Here is a 7,979-nt window from a genome sequence, read left to right as displayed (position 1 = left end):
GTGCACCCCCCCCCCCCCCCCCCCCCCCCCCCCCCCCCCCCCCCCCCCCCCCCCCCGCAACCCATCTGCTCCCTGAACTACCCCCCAACTCATCTGCTCCCCGCCCCCCCGCACCCATCTGCTCCCTGAACCACCCCCCAACTCATCTGCTCCCCGCCCCCTTCCTACCCCCCCCTCCCCCCGCAACCCAGCTGCTGCCCCCAGTGCCACCCCCCGGGTCCTTGATGATTGTTTCATCTGTCCTGGCTCCGGAAGCAGCACGGCCCGCGGCCGGCCGAGGCCAGCACCAGGCTGAGCAATGCTGAACACCAGCTGTGCAACCTAGGAAAACTTACTTAACCTCTCTGTCTCAGTTTCCTCATCTGTAGAAACATAGCCTCATATAAAACGCCCACTTCATCGGGTTGTTATGAGAGATGAATTCAGCAAACGAATCTTCACCAGGGGCTGACTTAGCCAAGCAAGCCACAGGCATGGGTTACAGGAGCAGAATGTGCCTCTGGGTCTGGGGCACTTTCTACTCTAAATGCCGGAGGCAGCCGCAGTAATAATGGTAGTGCTGACAGGACCTTTCTATGGAGCTCTTAAGAGGGTTTAATGACATGAGTGAACACTTGACCATGAGCTTAGAACAATGCCTGCACACAGTAAGCACCACAGAGAGGTGTTAGAATTAGGCAGCTCAGGTACAGCCTTGGCAGGCTCTTCCCACCTCTCCACCTTATTAGCCCACACTGCCGGACACATCGAAGTCCCCTAAGGACAGCTCTGTGGGGCTGGCCCTGCAGAGGCCAGCCAAGAACAGGATGGCAAACGCGAAAGTTCTGGATGCCCAGCTTCATAAGGACAGGTTGGAAAAAGTAAAGCAAACTCCTTTGACAAAACCACATCCTACTGTCTCTGCCTTGAGGTGGATTCTTACAGGAGCAGGAGTCTAACAAAGCATCCGCCGCTGAGGATTGTCAAAGGACAGTGAGGCTCCATGCCACAGGAAGGATGAGCAGCCAGGCTGCCTGGCCTCAGCCCATCCAGGGACACCGGGCAGGGATGGAGCCACGGACGAGCCAGTGCTGCTCACCCCTGCCCCAGCCTCTGCACGCCACGCACCCACGTTTATGCGTGTCTTTCCAAAAGAAAGATTTCAGTGCCTCTCTGCAGCAGAACACAGTTTGAATTTGCAAAGGTCTTTGAAAACTCTTTTCAGTTGAACAATCAAAGTAAAAGATAACTTTGCAGAGAGCTAATTGTTTACCGGCCATCCCCCACCAAGAGCAGTCTGATGAAACAGCAGACTCCTGGGTGCTCAGCCCCCAGCCCTGGGCGGCCAATCCCACCTTCCTTAAGTGGTAGCCAGGCAACCCGCCAGCTGGCTTTTCATATGCAAACTGCCGCAAAACTGTTAAAGTCGCTGTGTGTCCCGGCAGTCACAGGACTTTGCATAGACTTACCACAAATATTCTCTAGTTAGGTTCAAAACACTTTTCAGCTACGAATAATGTAAACAATCAGTCTCTCTGTCATCTACTAATAATGATGTTAACAATCAGAGTCTCTCTCTAATCCACTAATAATGTTAATCAGAGATCAGAGTCTCTAATCTAATAAAGTTAACAATCAGAGTCTCTCTCTAATCTACTAATAATGTTAACAATCAGAGTCTCTCTCTAATCTACTAATAATGTTAATCAGAGATCAGAGTCTCTCTCTAATCTACTAATAAAGTTAACAATCAGAGTCTCTCTCTAATCTCGGTTACTTTTCAGATACTCCGGGAGTGGTTTCTAATTCCCTCCTCAATAACAAACTCTCATGTGGAATCTTCTTATTCTGAAGTTGAAAACATAAAGCCTTTACCGGGTTCCCAGGCAGGTACATGCATTACAATAGCAGCAACCACAACCCTCAGAGAGGAAGGGGTGCCGGGCCAGCCGGCGAAAGGCGCCGCGGAGGAAAAGCTTAGCGGCGGCCACGTGCCTTGCTCTTCCAGTGGGCAGTAAAAACTCCACGTGAAGAAAGGCTTGCCGTTTAGTGTTAATAGATGCACCACCCACCTTAAGAATCTCGATAGCTCTTTTTTCTTCTCCCCTTCTTACAGTTCAAGAGCTCTAATTTCTTAAAATTGGAGCACGATGAAATAATTGAGTTTAAGAAATAATCGTACCTGGTTTGCTAAAAAGATGCAGGGATGACTGATTTCAGTGTTCCGGACTGGGTCAGAAAGGCTCAGGCTCTGCCGGAGCGAGAGACCGGCCCCGCCGTGCAGGACGCTCCGGTGGACGTGGCCGAGCGGCTCCCGGGTAGTGCGGCTTTATATGCCGCTTCTCCTGTGCAGTGCTGTCAATCAGACACACGAGGAAGCACGTTTAATTCATTCCTTCGAAGGAATGACATCATCCCCCTTCTGATCTCACCATTTGCTCCGAGTACCTGCTGCAGGGGTCCAAGTCCAGCCCCTCTGTACTGGAGGCCGCCTCCTCCTCCTGCACCCCGGCCCCCGCCAGACAGGCCTGGGAGGAGCCAGACAGAGAGAGGGAAGGCAGGGACTCACTTTTCCTGTCTTCTCTCAGGAAATAAGATGCTATAAATAACACTAGCAAGATTGGCTAGAACTCCTCATTTTGCTTAAGAGAAAAAAATGCAAGTTCTATGCCTTAAATATGTTTCGAATTATTCAATGTGATATTGGTCTTTCTAAACCAAATGACTGACTCTTAATAACACATAAAATACATCGGTGAGTATCAATAATTAGTCTGTATATTAATAAAGTTATTATGGTCAATAACCAAGTTTATTATGTGACAAAAGTGAAATGTAATGTCAAAGGAAGTTGCCAACATTTATCTCAGGCAGTTAGAGGACTGAAAAACTGTACTGCAGCTTTGGGAAAATTCATTTTAACCCAAATTCTGCTTCATCTGCTCAGTGAAGATCCCCTACAAGGACGTCTCCCAGTGACATGCAATACCCGACCAAGTCCCCTGGGTGCACACTTTCACATGGTCCCATCGCAGCAACAGCCTGATGTGCAGCCGCACAGAGCAAGGACTCAGAGAACCAGAAGCAGTGGCAGCAGCGAACCCCCGCCCCTCCCACACCTGCCAATCAGGGTGCACTCTGCATGGGGGTGGGAGGGGCCGCTTCTCAGAGGTCAGGGTGAACCATGCATGGGGAGGGGCTGCTCCTCCCGGGTCAGAGTGGATGGTGGAAAGGGGAGCTGCTGTTCCAAGGCGGAGGTTGATGGTACATGGGGGAGGGTCTGCTTCTCCCAAGTCAGGGTACATGGTGGAAAGGGAGCTGCTGCTTCTCCTAGGTTGGGGTAGATGGTAAGTGGGGGAGGGTCTGCTTCTCCCAATTTGGGCTGGACAGTGGATGGGGGAGGTGCCACTTCTCCCAGGACAGTGTGAAAGGTGGATGGTGGAGGGGCTGTTTCTTCCGGGACAGTGTGAAAGGTGGATGGTGGAGGGGCTGTTTCTCCCAGGTCAGGGTTAATGTCAGACAGGTGAGCTGCTGCTTCTCCCAGGTTAGGGTGGACCTTGGATGGGGGAGGTTCTACTTGTTCCAGGTGGGGTGAATGGTGACTGGGGAGGTGCTGCTTTGCCCAGAGCCACCTGCACCTGCTTCCTGTCGGCACCTGCCTGTTGGGTTCCTTCACGTGTGTGTGGAGTTGTCAGCCTGGCCATGGACCTGTCAAGTCTTAGAGAACATTAAAGAGAATTTCTATGGACACAGCTTTCACTGTCTCTGTGGCAGGGGAGCATCTCTTAAGCCTCCTGGCATTCCCCCACAGAGGTCCAGCACCGCAGAGGTCGGCAGGCATCATGAAGATCAAGCCTCGCTTTCTTACCTCTGTCTTCAGGGAGGATATGTGAGCAGGTGTGGGAGAGGGAAGGAGCTTTCATTTGCGAAAACCTCTGTTTTTCCTAATGGCACTTGTTTGTTTATCACTTGGTAAGTATCAGTTTCTGACACACGCACAGACAAGAGACTAGACTCCAAGAGTGTATGTGTCATGTTTAAGGTACGTTATTTTGCTTTTTTAAGCTATTGGGGACAAAGTCATCATTTGAATTAAAAAGTAGTTTAAATAGGTTAATGTTATCTCAAATTCAAGAAAAGTATAACCCAGTTCCCCTTAAAGAATTTTCAGTGGATAATTATCCATTCATCGGTTTGAGTTTTTCTGCCTCCAGGTCAGTTTTTCCTGGGGCCGGAATGTGGAGGGTGGCATCCGCGTGCCACAGCCTCCCCTCTTCCTCAGTCCACGGAACGCGTGTTTCCTGATTAAAGGTGAAGACACGCAGCTCTGCTGCTCAGCACTTCGGGAGCATGCGGTGAAGACCGTGACACTCACTGGGGAGGAGGAAGGAATGTGGTAATGACCCTCCATGTGCCGATGGGTGGGTGCAGAGAAGACGGGCCTCCTTCTGTAGAATCTGGCAGCCCATAATCAGGGAAGTCTGTTTAGAGGAGACAGAAGGTAAACCGACTGGAACATGGCCCATGAATGGGGCGTCCCCGGTTGAGAAAGTATGTCAGGCAGAGAGAGTGGGTAGGTGTTCATGGTGCAGACAACAGCAGGTTCCTGGAGTAGCACCCAGGCCCAGATGCATGGAAAGGGCTTCATAGGCGGTGGAAGTCACAGAGAGGTGCCTGGCAGGGTGAGGCGGGACTTTGCAGCCCCACTGTGCAGGGGGCTAGAGGGGGAGTACAGGGGACAGCGCCTGGTCAGCATATTCCCTGGGCCCCCTGGGGGTGAGCAGGAAGGGAGATGTGAGGATGAAACAAAAAGCAGTCAGAGGCCTCGGCGGGAAAGCCAGCGATGCTGAGGGAAGCATCATCGCGTGTGAGCGCGGGAGGACGAGGGACAGACACGCAGCAGGTGGAATCATGCCCCCCCGCAAGTTCACCTCCACCCTGAACCTGTGAATGAGCTTACTGGAAATACCACAGTGTTTGTGGATGAAACCAAGTGTAGACATCGTCGAACTGACATAGGGCAACCTCCAAATCTAATGGCTAGGGTTCTAATAAGAATAGAGAATATGAAGACGGAGACACAGGACAAGCACCGCTTGATGAAGGAGCAGAGAACGCGGTGATGCAAACACGAGCCAAGGTCACCAAGGGCTGCCAGAAACACCAGAACTGTGGGAGACGGGGAAGGGGCTTCTGCCAGAGCATTCCAAGGACGTGCAGCCCTGCCACCCGCTGCGCTTAAAACTGCTGGACTCCAGAGCCGCGGGACAATACATGTGTTGTTTGTGATACTTCATTGCAGCAGGCCCAGGGAACTAACACAGGCACACCTTGGAGATACCGCAGGCTTGGTTCCACACCTCTGCAATAAAGTCAGTTGCGTGGATTTATGCTTTCCCGGTGCATATAAAAAGGACGTTTACATTCCACTATAGTCTATTAAGGGTGCGGTAGCAGTATGTCTAGGAGAACGATGGTGCATATCTTAATTCTAAAACATTTCATTGCTCAAAACTACTAATGGTCATCTGAGGCTTCAATGAGTCGTCCTATTTTGCTGGTGGAGAGTCTTGCCTCAATGCTGACAGCTGCTTACTGATCAGGGTGGTGGTTGCTGAAGGTTGGAGTGTCTGTGGCACGTTCTTAAAGTAAGACCACAATGAAGTTTGCTGCATCTATTGACTCTTTTATAAAACGTTTCTCTGTAGCATGTCATGCTTTTTGATAGCACTTTACCCACACAAGAACCTGTTTCACAATTGGTGTCTATTCTCTGAAACGCTGCTGCTGCTTTTTCAACTAAGCTTATGTAATATTCTAAATTATTTGTTGCCATCTCAACATCTTCCCTAGGAGTGAAGCATTTCACAACATCTTCACTGGGAGTACATTTCATCTGAAGAAATCATTTTCTTTGCTCATCCACAAGAAATAACTCCTGATCCATTCAAGTTTTATCATGAGAGTACAGCAATTCAGTCCCATCCTCAGGCCCAGCTTCTAACGCCACCTCTCTCCCTCATTTCGTCACATCTTCAGTGACTTCCTCCACTGAAGCCTTGAACCCTCACGGTCATCCCTCTTGATGGGAATCGGCTTCTTCCAAACTCCTGTCACTGTTGATACGTTTCCCTCTCCCAGGACTCATGAATGTCCTAGTGGCATCTAGAACGGTGAATCCTTTCCAGAAGGTTTTCAGCTGACTTTGCCCAGATTCATCAGAGGAATCACTGTCTATGGCAGCTATAGCCTCATGAAATGTATTTCTTGAATAGTAAGACTTGGAAGTCCAAATGCCCTCTTGACCCATGGGCTGCAGAATGGATATTGTGTTAGTAAGGATGAAAACAACCTTAGTCTCACTGAGCATCTCCCTCAGAGCTCTTGGGTGACTAGGTGCATTGACCAAGAGCAGTAATACTCTAAAATAGATAGTTTTTTGAGCAGTAGGTCTCAACAGTGGGCTTGAAATATTTAGTAAGCCATGCTGAGAACAGATTTGCTGTCATCTAGACTTTGCTGTTCCATTTAAAGAGCACAAGAGTAATACATTTAGCATAGCTAAAGGGCCTGAAGATTTCCAGATTGGTAAATGATCACAGGCTTCAACTTGAAGTCACTGGCTGCATTAGCCTCTCATAGAAGAGACAGCCTGGTTTTTGAGTTTTTGAAGCCAGGCATTGACTTCTCCTCTGAAGCTATGACAGCTGGACATGGCCTCTTCTTCTAAGAGAAGACTGTTTCATCTTCATTGAAAATCGGCTGTTGAGTGGAGCCACCTCAGCAATGATTTTAGCTAGATCTTTTGCATCACTTGCTGAAGCTTCTCCATCAGCACTTGCTGATTCACCTCACACTTTTATCTTTCAGAGATGACTTCTTCCCTAAACTTCATGAACCAATCTCTGCCAGCTTCGAACTTCTCTTCTGCAGCTTCCTCATCTCTCTCAGCCTTCACAGAATTGGAGAGAGTTAGAGCCTTGCTTAGATTAGGCTTTGGCTTCAGAGAATGTTGTGGCTGGTTTGATTTTCTCTCCAGGACACTCAAACTTTCTTCCTGTCAATCAGCGATAAGGCTGTTCTGCTTTCTTATCAATTGTGTGTTCACTGGAGGAGCACTTTCCCTTTAAGAACTTTGCCTTTGTGTTTGCAACTTGGCTAACCGGTGCAAGAGGCCTAGCTTTCAGCCTGTCTCAGCTTTTGATACGCCTTCCTCTCTAAACTTAATAAGTTTTTATTTGCAGTGAGAAATCAAAACTCTTCCTTTCACTTGAACTCTTAGAGGCCATTGTAGGTAATTAATTGGCTTAATTTCAATATTGTTGCATCTCAGGGAACAGGGAGGCCCAAAGAGAGGGAGAGAAATGGACCGGCCGTCGGTAGGAAAGTCAGAGCACACACAATCCTCATCGATTTTGTTCGCCATCTTACATGGGTGCAATTGTTGATGGCCCAAAACAATTAAGGTAGTTAACAGTGAAGGTCACTGATCACAGATCACCAGCACAGACAGAATAATAATAAAAAACGTGAAATATCATAAAAATTACAAAGCATGACACAGAGCCATGAAGTGAGCACTTGTTGCTGGAGAAATCAAACCTGCAGACTTGCCACAGACCTTCAGTTTGTAAAGACGCAGTATCCGTGCAGATACATTGCCTGAAACTTCCATTATTCCAGATGTTTCTAAAGTGGTCATACAGTCCCAAAGATCCCCCATTACAGTGGGAGTCCCTAAAAGAGATGGAGCATTCTGAGCCCTGTGATAAGAGACAGACTCTGAGTCCAGGGAGCAGGTGCCTGTGGTGCTGATAACGTAGGGAGGAGGGAAGGCAGACAGAGGACAGTGATTTGAGAACGGCATGAGGAGGACCGTGGGCTCTGTGCACAGCCCTGGCCATGAGCATTGCCATCAGTGACCAGTGCCGCAGAGGAGACAGCAAGCAAACTCGCATCTGTGGCAGCCCTGGAGGCAAGGTCAGTGTGTATGACGAAGG

General features: G+C 49.2%; 1 protein-coding gene across 1 annotated transcript in view; it reads right to left on the bottom strand.

Moving 5' to 3' along the window:
* THBS2 (thrombospondin 2) overlaps positions 1-2,552 on the bottom strand; it is a 39,353-nt gene extending 36,801 nt beyond the window's left edge. The window contains exons 1-2 of the mRNA XM_025382311.1: positions 2,428-2,552; positions 2,162-2,334 (exon numbers count right to left, since the gene is read on the bottom strand). The gene's annotated coding sequence lies outside the window, so the exon portion shown is untranslated. The remainder of the gene's footprint in view (positions 1-2,161; positions 2,335-2,427) is intronic.
* Between the last annotated feature and the right edge of the window lie 5,427 nt (positions 2,553-7,979).

This window comes from Theropithecus gelada, chromosome 4 (assembly GCF_003255815.1).
Source record: "Theropithecus gelada isolate Dixy chromosome 4, Tgel_1.0, whole genome shotgun sequence".
Classification (NCBI taxonomy): Eukaryota; Metazoa; Chordata; class Mammalia; order Primates; family Cercopithecidae; genus Theropithecus; species Theropithecus gelada.
Note: the sequence above shows the minus strand (reverse complement) of the source record. Positions and strands in the feature narration are given on the sequence as shown.